This window comes from Macaca fascicularis, chromosome 15 (assembly GCF_037993035.2).
Source record: "Macaca fascicularis isolate 582-1 chromosome 15, T2T-MFA8v1.1".
In the NCBI taxonomy this organism is placed as follows: Eukaryota; Metazoa; Chordata; class Mammalia; order Primates; family Cercopithecidae; genus Macaca; species Macaca fascicularis.
This window is the reverse complement of record NC_088389.1, coordinates 103,708,441-103,721,119: the sequence shown is the minus strand read 5'-3', so window position 1 is coordinate 103,721,119 and position 12,679 is coordinate 103,708,441. Positions and strand designations below refer to the sequence as shown.

Genomic DNA, 12,679 nt, shown 5'->3' with positions numbered 1-12,679 from the left:
GACAGAGCGAGACTCCGTCTCAAAAAAAAAAAAAAAAAAAAAAAAAGAATATGAATGATTTGTATGCCAAAATATTAGATAATCTAAATTAAATAAATAAATTCCTAGAAACATACACTCTATTAAGCCCGAATCATGAAGAAAAAGAAAATTTGAACAGAAGTATGACTAGTAAGGAGATTGAATCAATAATCAGTATTCTCCCAACAAAGAAAAACCCAGCACTAGATGTCTTCACTGCTGTGTTCTACCATACATTTAAAGAAGAATTAACACCAGTTCTTTTTAAACGCTTCAGAAACTGAAGAGGAGGGAACACTTCCAAACTCATTATATGAGGCTAACATTATCCTAATAACAAAACCAGACAAAGACACTATAAGAAAACTCCAGATCAATATCCCTGATGAACACTGGTGCAGAAATTCTCGACAAAATATTAGCAAACTGAATTCAATGGTGTAGGTAAAGGATTGTACACTGCAATAATTTGGTTTGTTTGTCCCCTCCAAATCTCAGGTTGAAATTTAATCCCCAGTGTTGGAGGTGAATCCTAGTTAGGAGGTCTTTGGGTCATGGGAGTGGATTATTCATGAATGGCTTAATGCCATCTTTGTGGTAATGAGTGAATTCTTGCTCTGCTAGTTCCCACAAGAGCTGGTTGCTAAAAAGAGCCTGATACCTCTTTCTCCTCTCTCTCTTGCCTTTCTGGCCATGTGAGCTCTGCACATGCTGGCTTCCCTTCACCTTTTTCTATGAGTGAAAGCAGCCTTAACCCCTCATCAGAAACAGATGCTGGCATTATGCTTCTTACACAGCTTGCCAAACCCTGAGCCAAATTTTCTTTATAAATTAACCTAGCCTCAAATATTCCTTTATAGTAACACAAATGGACTAAGAGATATACCATGACCAATTAGAATTTATCCCTGGAATGGAACAATATTTTAATATACAAAAATCAAACAATGTAATCCACCACATGAATGTAATGACAGACAAAAATTTACTGATCTTCTCAATTGTTATAGAAAATGCACTTGACAAGATTCAACATGATTTTATTAAAAATAAAAAACTATGCAGTAAACTAGGAATAAAAGCAAACTACCTCAACATAATAAAATTCATATATAAAAAGCCTATAGCCAATGTTATACTTACTGGTAGAAGACTGAAGATTTTTCCTCCAAGATCAGAAAGGAGACAAGAATGCCCACTTTTGCCACTTCTGTTTAACATAGTGCTGGAAGGTCTAGCCAGAGCAATTAGGCAAGAAAAAGAAATCAAAGGCAACCAATTGGAAAGGCAAAAGTAAAATTATCTCTGTTCACTGATATGATTTTGCATGTAGAAAACCCTAAAGATTCCACCAAAAAGAAACTGTTAGAACTAATAAATGAAATCAGCTCAGTGGCAGGATACAAAATCAGCATGCAAAAATTAGTTGTGTTTCTATGCATTAACAAAGAACAACCTGAAAAGGAAATTTTAAAAATTGTTTACAATAGCATCAGAAAAAAAAAAAAAAAAAGAACGAAAAGAAACACTTAGGACAAAATCTAACAGTGAGGTGAAAGACTTGACTTGCATGCCAAAAGCCACAAAATGTTGCTGAAAGAAATTAAAGAGGACACAAATAAATGGAAAGACAGCTCATGTTGAGGGATTGGAATATTTGATATTGTTGAGAAGTCAATACTACCAAAAGTAATCCACAAGTTTAGTGTAATCTCTGTCAAAATCCCAATGGTATTATTTGCATAAATAGAAAAATCCATCCTGAAATTCATCTGAGATTGAAGGAACCTAAATAGACAAAGCAGTATTGAAAAGAAAAAAGCTGGAGATCTCACACTTCCTGCTTTCACAACTTACTACAAAGCTATAGTAATCAAAACAGTATGGTTCTATTTAGCATAAGACAGATATGTAAGCCAATGGAATCAAATAGAGAATCCAGAAATAAACAGTTGAATATGTAGTCAAATGATTTTAGACCAGCATGCCAGGATGATTGAATGAGGAAAAGAGTCTTCTCAGCATATGGTGTTGAAAAAATTGAATATTCACATGCAAAAGAATGAACTTGGATCCTTACATTATATCATATATCAAAATTCAAAATGGATCAAAGGGCCTAAATGGAAGAGATAAAAACATAAAATTCTTAGAAGGAAGTATAGCGGAAAACTTTATGAGATTGGATTTGGCAATTATTTCTTGTGTATGACATGAAAATTTCAGGATACAAAAGAAAAAGTTGATAAATTGTACTATATTATTCTTAATAACTTCTGTGCATCGAAGGACACTGTCAACAGAGTGAAAATGTAACCTACGGAATGAGAGAAAATATTTGCAAATCATATATCTGACAAGGGGTAAATATCAAAAATACACTAAGTGCTCCTACACCTCAACATAAAAAAAAAAAGCAACACAATTAAAAAATGAGCAGAGGAACTGAAGACATTTCTTCAAAGAAGATACACAAGTAGCCAATAAGCATATGAAAATGCTCAGCATCACTAATCATTAGTGAAATGCAGATCAAACCACAATGAGATACCACCTAATACATCTTCGTCTCTCACCTGACCTACTGCCTCATTGCTTTATAATCAATCTACTAATTGTTCAGTGAGTTCACCACATTATAACAAGAGGCATCTTTCCCACACAGATGATGGCATTCTATTACTTTCTCACAAAGACAAAACTCCTAGCGCAGCCTATAACAGGGGTCAACAAACTTTCTCTAAAAATGATAAATATATTAGGTTGTGGTGAGCCTTATGCTCTCTGTTGCAACTGTTCAACACAGCTATCATAATGAAAAAACATCCAGAGGCAATAGGCAAACAAATAGTTTTTATTAAGCAATGAACATGGCTCTTAGCAGAGAGGGGAGTTGGAGAGGGGATAGGATGGGCAGGTCATCTTCCCCTGAAGTCAGGTAATCTCTTCCATAGTTCGGCTGTTTCTTCCCCGAAGTTTGGCCATCTATTCCCCAAATTCCATTTTTCTCCATGAAGTCCAACAATCTCCCCTTTTGTTGACTGAGTCTGGAGTCTTTATAGGCACAGGATGGGGATGGGGTGGGCCATAGGTAGTTTTGGAAAAGGCAACATTCTATTGGTAAAAGGGCATTATTCAGAAAAAATCAGTCAGGAGAGGGTGAGCAAATAGGAATAGAAGTTCTCACTTTTAGCCACTTTTTTTTTTTTTTGGCTTAAAGCTTTGGTTTCACTGGTCACACACCTCTGTCTGACTAGAATTTCTCTTCCTCCTACCTCTATTAACATATTGCAAACAAGAAGCTGCAGCTAAAGGCTAGATGGATTATAAGTTAATCATTTGGGTGCCATAAAATAATATGAGCAGTATTATGCTGACTTTTGGTATAAAGAATATAACACAAATATGTGTATATATATATATATATAACTGAGGGTGTCTATATGGATGTTTAAGTTTGTCAAATGCCTTTAGAGGTGATTATATAAGTTATCTTCTAATATTTATTAATATTATCCTAATAATGAAGTACTTTTGCATTCCAAGAGTAAACCAAATCTGATTGGGATATATTAATGATGTAAGATTCTACTTGCTGATATTTTATTTAAGATGTTGACATCAATATTAATGTGTTATCCTATAATTTATTTTTTCAATTATTAATTTTAAAAATTATTAATCTTGTTTCATAAAACAAATTTGGACATTTGTATTTCTTTCCTATGCTCTGAAACTATTTAAGTACCACTAGTAATTTCTTTTCATTAAGGTTGGTGAAATTTTTCTGTAAGCATTGTTTTTGCTGTATCTTATAAATTCTGGCATATAATGTCTTAATTATTATTTTTTCTATTGTTTCTATGCTGAAATTTTGTTTGTACTTCCCTTTTGACTCAATGATCATTTAATAGAAATGCTTACTTCCAAGTGGAAATTAATTGATCCTTTCTAATTAGTTGAACTGTGCTCAGGGAATGTTATTTGCATTGTCTATTCTTTGGAATGTAATGAGGTCTTTTATGTGATCTAATAGAAGACCAATTTGGGTGAATGTTTTCGTAAATACTTAAAAATCAGATATATTTGTTATTATTGAGGTAACTATTTTATCTTTATTATAACTTGTAGACTTCTTAAGCATCCTAGCGTTTTCTTCTTAATCTTGTTAAATTATTTTTAGGTGGAATTATACCTTGCAGTGTTATCAATCTAGTAGTGTTATCAACAATGTGACATTTTGCTATGTTTTCCTGGAAATATATTGTCCATCCTTTCATTTTAAACTTTCTTAATTACTTTTTTAAAACCATGTTTCACATTACAATGTGGAGTTTTGTTTCTGTTTTGTGAACCAATCTAAATATCTGCCTTTAGTAAGTTAAAAACAAGTCCATTTATATATTGTTATAACTTACATATTTTAACTGGGTTCCACCATTTTATATTATATTGACTATAAACATATATATGATACATTTCTTTTGCTCCTTTTTGGCAGTTCTGGTATTTTGGAAGATTTTCATTTTCTTTCTTTTCTTTATGTTTTGAAGTTTTTTATTTTTTTCTTTAGGTCACATTTCCAAAAATGACTTGTCTAACCTAGCTGGGACATTCTATGCCATGACTCTCAATCATTTATTCCTTTTACGTTTTCTCATATTATAATAAGTATCTGAAGTTACCTCATTGGTTATTCATTTAATAATTTATTGGTTCTGGCTGGGCGAGATGGCTCACGCCTATAATCCCAGCACTTTGGGAGGTCGAGGCAGGCAGATCATGAGGTTAGGAGTTCAAGACCAACCTGGCCAACATAATGAAACCCCATTTCTACTGAAAACACAACAACTTAGCCGGGCATAGTGGTGGGCACGTAATTCCAGCTACTCGGGAGACTGAAGCAGGAGAATTGCTTGAATCTGGGAGGCAGAGGTTGCAGTAAGCAGAGATCGTGCCACTGCACTCTAGCCTGAGCAATAGAATGAGATTCCGTCTCCAAAAAAAAAAAAGAAAGAAAAATTTTTGGTTCCTTTCTACTATAAATTTCTTTTTATCAGAACTTCTCTCTCTCTCTTTCTCACTCACTCTTGCTCTGACTCTTTCTTCATGGTATAATTAGAGCTTGCAACAGTACACATTGTGTAACAGAAGATAGTTAATAAATATTATGACTGTTAATTGAAACTACTTTTTAAATGTCTTTCAGCATACTTTTCCTAGTAGTGCCTCACTCATTTTAGGCACTCAGTAAGGATTTGTTACCACTAAACTGAAACTGTGAAGACTATAGCCTTATGTAAAATGTAAAATATGATTATGATAATGATAGCTAATACTCATGGAGAATTTACTGTCTGCAAGGCACTGCTCTAAGCCCTGCACTTATTAACTCATTAATCCTCACAATAACTGAGTCACAGAGTGGTTAAGTAACTTTTCCAAAGTCACCGAGCTGGTAGATTTGTTGGTATTAGAAGGGGTAAAGGCTATAACCATACTGAAGATGAGAAATGTCAGAAATAACGTCGTCTTAAAAGTAGAAGATTAATACTACACTAATACATTTTTGTTACTATTGTATCTTATGTATAATTCTTATCTCCTGTATTATATTTTAAGCTTTCTTGGAAGCAGGCATTTTTAAAGCCCTCATAGAGCATAGAAGGGTGCTAAGTTAATAATAACCAGAAAAGTAGCTTATATTTTCAGGCACTTACTATATGCCAGACTTAGTGCTTTAAATATATTAACTCATTTAATTCTTACAAGAGCAGGTACTATTATTTTTCCCATTTTACACATGATAAGTTAAAGCACAAAGAGACTGAATAACTTTCCTGAGGTTACACAGCTTGTAAATGACAAAAGCAAAATTTGAAGCCAGCCAATCTAGTCCAATGTCAGTGTTTTAAATCATTATGCTGTGCTACTCACTGAGTGCTTGTGACTGATTAAAGACTCCAATGATATACATTTCATTATAGGTATATATGATTCTAGGCGTGATTTCTCCACAGGCTTATCTATCTAAGTCCCAGATTTACACTTTTAGATAAGCCACATAAAAACAACTTTGAGGTGTTAGTGAATCATACTAGGTGCATTAGGAGGTACATTCACAAACATTTACAAGTCTCAGAGACTATGATTTATCTTTAGATAACATTGATCATTTAAGTAAGGTCAAATTTTAGATTATTTTTGAAAATGACAGCAACGCTTTGCACTTATTCAATATTGTTCTTTAACCATTCTTCTCCAGATACAACGTAGGCAGGAGATTACTAAAAACGACCACAAATTTGGAAACGTTAATATTTTGAAAGCATACTTGCCAAAATAAACATCCCAAATTAGATATAGCTATTTTACTAAACAACATTATGATTCCTCTTCAGAAGTATTATTGTTTAAACCACTACAAATTTCTTTTATTTCCTATAGAATATTAATTTCATATTTCAGAAAAAGAAAATAAGAGATGATTAAGTGCAAATCTCAAGGCAAAACTTGTAATTTTGCCCATATTCATGACCACAGCTATATTAAGAAACAACAACATAAAATGTTTTCCAAAGAAACAGAAGCAAGTGTTTAAAACAATAACCACAATTACACACTACTGTTGAATCAAGCACATTTATAATGGAGCAAAAATACATTACAGCCACCAAAATACATATTTCATTGTTTCTGACTTACTGGATCACCACAAATAGACCTATTAATATGGCATTGGATTCACATAAGAAACTAGTACTACTCTTTAAAATTAAATGAAAAGATTATTTTCTTATCTATATATATATATTGCATATGTAGTATTACACACAGTATTTACATATACATAGAATACATGTAGTATTTCAGATCAATAGCATTTTACACATTTTATATATAGTTTTTACATAGAAATATATAAAAATCATAGAGTATAACATAGAAGAATATAAAAAATTGTTACTAGAGAAAAAGAAAGATATTTTGTAATGATTAAAAGGGTCAAACATAGTTAAAAACTAGAAGGAAATTAACCTTTTATATCTTTGAATGTTGCAAATGCAGAGTAACTTTTTTCTCTTAAGTGTTTCTAATGTTTCCTTAATTTCTAGTATCAGCTGGTATAACGTTTAAATCATTACACAGTGTTACAAAATTCTGCTACAAAAAATCAGATAAATAATTATTTATTTGAGAAGATTAGCAATACGAAATAGCAAACATCTCCTAAATAACCTGAAAACAATAACCCATATAATTCCAAGTTTAGTATTTGTTTTGGCATGAAATAAGTTTCAGCACCCCAGTAACATAAATAATAAATTCATAGTAGATGTACTGAAACACTTTTATAAAATTCAAAAAATTACATCAAATAATGTTCTACAATGGCACACTAAAGGAATACAGGAGTATCATATCATTTCTATAAGTTGACATAATAACTAACAATAACAGGTTAACAATATTGCCCTATCATATATAAGCAATGTACACACAAATTTATAATAGCTAGTCCAAACACCATAACTTAATATTATAGAAAATAACTATATATGTCTGAATGGGAGACGAAGAATAAAAAGTAAAGGGTCCTACCTTCTCAAAGACTAAAACCCAAAAGTATTTTCGATGTTTAATTACATTCTTTTGGTAGATAACAGACCTTCCCTACTGGGTTAAATCCAATCACAACTTTCTAGGCCAACAATTAACAGATGCTGACATCTTCATTCAAGAACAGCCATGAAAGGTGCATGCATTCCAAAAAAAATTGTAAAGATATAAATCAATTTGCAGAAGTTAATATCATTATCCATTCTACGCTTCTTATTCTCGTCAGAGAGGAGAAGGGCTTTCTTCTGGGCTGTCTCTTTCTTAACTCCTTAGGAAATCAAGGCTTAAAGTTCTTTGGCTTTTAAATAAACATATGTCTTCATAGGCGGGGAGGAGGCCCAACTAGCAATTTCAAATCATTTTCTTACCATTCTCAGAAGTTCCACTTTGGCCAGACTCATTAAAGAGAATGACAAATTTCTATCATTTTAGGACAGTTCTTTTGGGGCAGGGAAAACAAGATAAAAGAAAAAAATAACTGCAAGTGGAACTGATATTTGAACAAGGAAGGAAAGAAATATTGGAATTTAAATGGAACATTTCCAGGAACAAGAGCACAAGCACACTTTCTCATCCTCTTCTTGCTCTTCAGTCTGGTGTGGTGATCCAGATGGGACACCCACTTCCCAGTTAGTCGATTCTAGCCACGGGCTTCCATCCTCTGAATAAGGGCATGGGTTTCTAGTCTCTGCATATGGAGGTGATCCTCTCATTTCAATGTGTGGACCTTCATAGGATGGACTAGGATACATTTTGTCTCCTTCATTATGTCTTTGGGGACCACTGAGTTGAGGTGTAAGAGTTTGCATTGCAAAAGAAAGGCAAAATATCCTGAAGATAATTTCATCCTCGTGAGATACTTTTTGGGCTCCCTACAAATTCTTCCTGAAATAGCTGATGCTGACTCACTTGCTCTGGGAACACATTTATTGTGGCCAAATTTTTCACGGCACTTGATTGTGAGATCTTAGATTAGTAATGTTGCTTGGCAACACAACAGCATCCCTAGACTTTTTCAATTTGACTTACCTAAATTCAAGTTTCAAACTTTCAGAAAGAGCACAGATGGTTTTAAGATTTAGCATTTTATATTTATAAGAAAGAATATATATATATATATTTGATTCAAATTTATGCTCCTAGCACAAGAAACTCCAAGTTTATCTGCTAAGCAATTCCATTTATATCTATGTTGAATGTCCTTGCCATTTCCTGCAGTCTACATCCCAGCTGTTCTCGTCACTACCCACAGTCAAAAACTCTCTCCTCATATGCATTTTTCATTATAATTTCTGCTCCAGAAAGGAATGTGCAATAATCCTATAATGTCTTCATATTCACACCATAACATGATAAAAGAAGGAAAGAATAAAGGAAAGAAGGAAGGGAGGGAGGAGAAAGACAAGAAGGAAGGAAGGGAGGGAAAGAGACAGGAAGGGATAGAGAAGGAGGAAGTTTGCATCTAAACTTCTATTCAAGAAATTGCTTTCTTTAAATGTGGCCAACACTACCTTTAAAATAATTTATATAGAGAGTAAACATCTCGAAGATTTTGCTTTTCTTATATAGAGAGTAAATATCTCTAAGAAATTGCTTTTCTTTATGTGGCAAATACTACTTTTGGAAGAATTTATATAGAGAGTAAATATCTCTAAGATTCAAACACAGTGTAATAAGGGTAGAGTAGACATTTCTTCATAATTTAGCATATCACTAACTGCAAACAATTTTCAACAAAAGTATTTATTTATTAATGCAAGTTATTGAAAACATTTAAAACATTCCAAATGTGTCAATGTGTGTATAACAAGGGCAGTAGAAGCTAAATTTAGAAAAAGTGTGATCGTGAATAATTTTTATTTTATTCTTTTTTATAAATTTTCCACAATAAACACACACAACTTCTGTAATATGAAAAATAAGCCAGTGTAACATGCTTTTATAAATGTTGTGCAGTAGAGTAAGTCGATGATCAGTTTCATTCTGTGCTGATTATTAAGTTATTCCGTGTCATCTGCTATCTTACCCTTTTGGCTTAGTTTTCTGACACTGAGGTCACAACTCTGCAAATAATCTTGCTCCCTTCTAGCTGCTTTCCTGTTAAAGTCTACCAATGAAGGAGCTAAGGGAAATTTAAAGACAGAAATAAGAGAAGGAACATGGTCTTCCTATTTGCTTGTTGTTTCTGTAGGTTTTGTCCTGGCAGTGCCCCGGCTTCCTTCAGCACTCCCAGAGCAAGCCTTCTCGTACCCCATTGGTAGTACTAGCATGAAGCAAGTATCCTTTCTTCAGAGATCTGATTCCCAGCTACCGTTTCCATTTATTGAGTCACATCTAACACTGCCAAATTTGAGTGGGGACCAGAGCAAGTGAAGGCTCTCCAGCAAGTGCAGACTGTAGTGCAAGCTACACTTCCCCTTGAAGATCAGCAACAGTTCCTAAGATCGTAAGTATCTGTGGTATACAGGGGCACCACATGGAGTCTTTTGCAAGCCCTCATAGGAGGATTACAATGCAGACCTCTAGGGTTTGGGAGCAAATCTATGTCTTCAACATACTCGCTTCTTTTTTTGAGAAACAGTTACTGGAATGCTTTTGATAATTGTAGAGCCTGAAAGCCTGACCAAGGAACATCAAAATAACTGTGCAATCTGAACTGCCCCTCATAAACTGGGTGTTATATGGTCCACCAAGCCGTAAGTTTGGTAAGCAATTAATCATCAAGTGGACATGCTTGCTAGAGATGCACATGAGAAGGTGGTTCAATGCCTCAATTTGTCCTTCACGTCCTTTGAGACCTACTCCATCTTCATTGTCTTCTCTCACTCAATCCAAGGGAATTCCTTATAACTGAGAAAGAAAACCTTGAGCTTAGTGTACAAATGGTTAGATCCCAAGGAAGGAATGTACACACAGACACCAAAAACTCCATTAAACTGGAAGTTAAAACTAGCTGGGACACCTTGGGCTCACGCCATTGGGTCAACACTTGAAGGAGGTTGTTATATGGAGAAGAGCAATTGATGTTCATATTTACCAAAGGGAACCTGAGTAGCTTCCCAACAGCGAGGGAGGCAGAGGGCACACTGACTGGATTCTCTGAGCACTTATTAACACTTTATGTCCAGGCCAGGCACGGCGGCTCATGCCTGTAATCCCAGAACTTTGGGAGGCCAAGTTGGGTGGATCACTTGAGTTCAGGAGTTCAAGACCAGCCTTAGCAACATGGCAAAACCCTGCTTCTACCAAAAACAAAACAACAACAAAAAAATGCAAAAATTAGCTGGGCATGGTGGCATGCACCTGTAGTCCCAGCTACTCAGGAGGCTGAGGTGGGAGGATTGCTTGAGCCCTGGAGGTCAAGGCTGCAGTGAGCCAAGATCGTGCCACTGCACTTAGAAAACTAAGCAACTACACAAAAGCCTGTTATTGAGGATTCAGATCCTTCAGAAACAAAAGTTTAGATAAGCCCACTAGTAAAGAAATCTAGTCAGCTGAGGACAAGGCGGGCATTGTATAGATGTCAAAAGAAGAAAGTTAGAGATGTTAACCATGCTCCCGTGATTAGTTTCAGAAATGAGGACAAGAGCAGTGATATAAACTTTCTGCCTTTCTTGTTACTTACAGGTATATTTGTAGTAATACAAATTAGCTAATTTATATTTATTTTCTTTCATTTTTCACTCCTTATTTTACATATAACTCATTGGATCATGGCACTTTTACTTACACTTTAGACTTTATATTACCAATTTCCAGGTGGGACTGTGATAGAATTTGAGGAGTAATGAACATCACTGAGAAATTGATACCATGAGTTTTTCTGGAAATTGTTACTGTGGTTGAGACTTTATGGCTCTCTCTTTCAGAGAGAGGAGAGAGCAAAGGATGGATAGTTGCTTCATCTTTCTAGACAATGGCATAGCTTTTGCTTTATGGAAATTCAAAAATTAATAGAAAGGTATATAGATGTAGAAATGGTCAAAGGAGTGAACTATGCCAGTTTATTAGATTGGTTTTTCTCAGTTCCAAACTCTTCATTCTATGCTCAGCGGAGACTCTGTGATCTACTTTTCTCCCTTGCCAGATTATGTCTTTGTTGGTTCTGTTAGTAGAAGGCACTGGCGGGAGAACGGAAGGCAGAAAGGAGGAAGGCAGACTCCATCCTATTTGCTTACTGTTCCTTCAACATTTCCCTACTCAGATCCTTTTCCTAGCAGCAGCAAAAACAACATCTTAAAAGACAACAGAGTAAGACAAGCAGAATCTTTCCCTGAACTGTCTGGATCTCGCTCTGTGGGAACCCCTCCCAGCGTCTGGGCTCTGATAACCCACCCCAACACCTTCCTGTTTCCCTCAGCCCTACTGGCAAATCTACTTCCTGCAGTTAATTTATCTGTTCCCTTCATGTTCCTTTTTTACTTCTTTAGCTATTCCCCATACTAAATTCTTTCTGTTATTATAATTAGTGTGGTTTCTGATTTCCTGACTGATATGAGTACTTATTACATTGGCCAGATACTGTATTTTACATATATTGTTTTACTTAATCTTCACAAACCCTGTGAGGTCTAGTGTGTGTGTGTGTGTGTGTGTGTGTGTGTGTATTCCAGTGTATTGGATATATAATATTCAATCTCATATATATGTATATATGCATAATTCAGTGTATTGAGGCTGGTAAAATTGAATTTAAACTTTTTTCTTTTAACATACCCATCTTCAAAAAGGAAATCAATGTTAAAACTTGGATTTGAACCAAGATTAGATTGACCCGAAAGCCTACCAACTGATAAATAAACAAATGTGGTATAGCCATACAATGAAATATAATTGAGCAACAAAAAAAAAAAAGAAGAAGAATTTATACATGCTACAAAATGGACGAAACTTGAAATTATCATGTGAAAGAAAGCAGACACAAAAAGGAACGTTTTGTATGATTTCCTTTATGTATGAAATGTTCAGAATAGGCAAGTATACAGACACAGAAATTTGATTAGTGTTTGTCAGGGGCTTAAGGTGATTAACTCCTTAG

General features: G+C 34.6%; 1 protein-coding gene across 19 annotated transcripts in view; it reads left to right on the top strand.

The window, feature by feature from the left end:
- The window catches only part of ALDH1A1 (aldehyde dehydrogenase 1 family member A1), a 185,588-nt gene that overhangs the window by 57,614 nt on the left and 115,295 nt on the right, over positions 1 to 12,679 (top strand). For 4 of the 19 annotated variants that reach the window (XM_045373116.2, XM_074017657.1, XM_065530703.1 and 1 more), the window contains one exon: positions 9,833 to 10,087. The exons of the other annotated variants lie outside the window; for them this stretch is intronic. The gene's annotated coding sequence lies outside the window, so the exon portion shown is untranslated. The remainder of the gene's footprint in view (positions 1 to 9,832; positions 10,088 to 12,679) is intronic. 19 annotated transcript variants of the gene reach the window in all.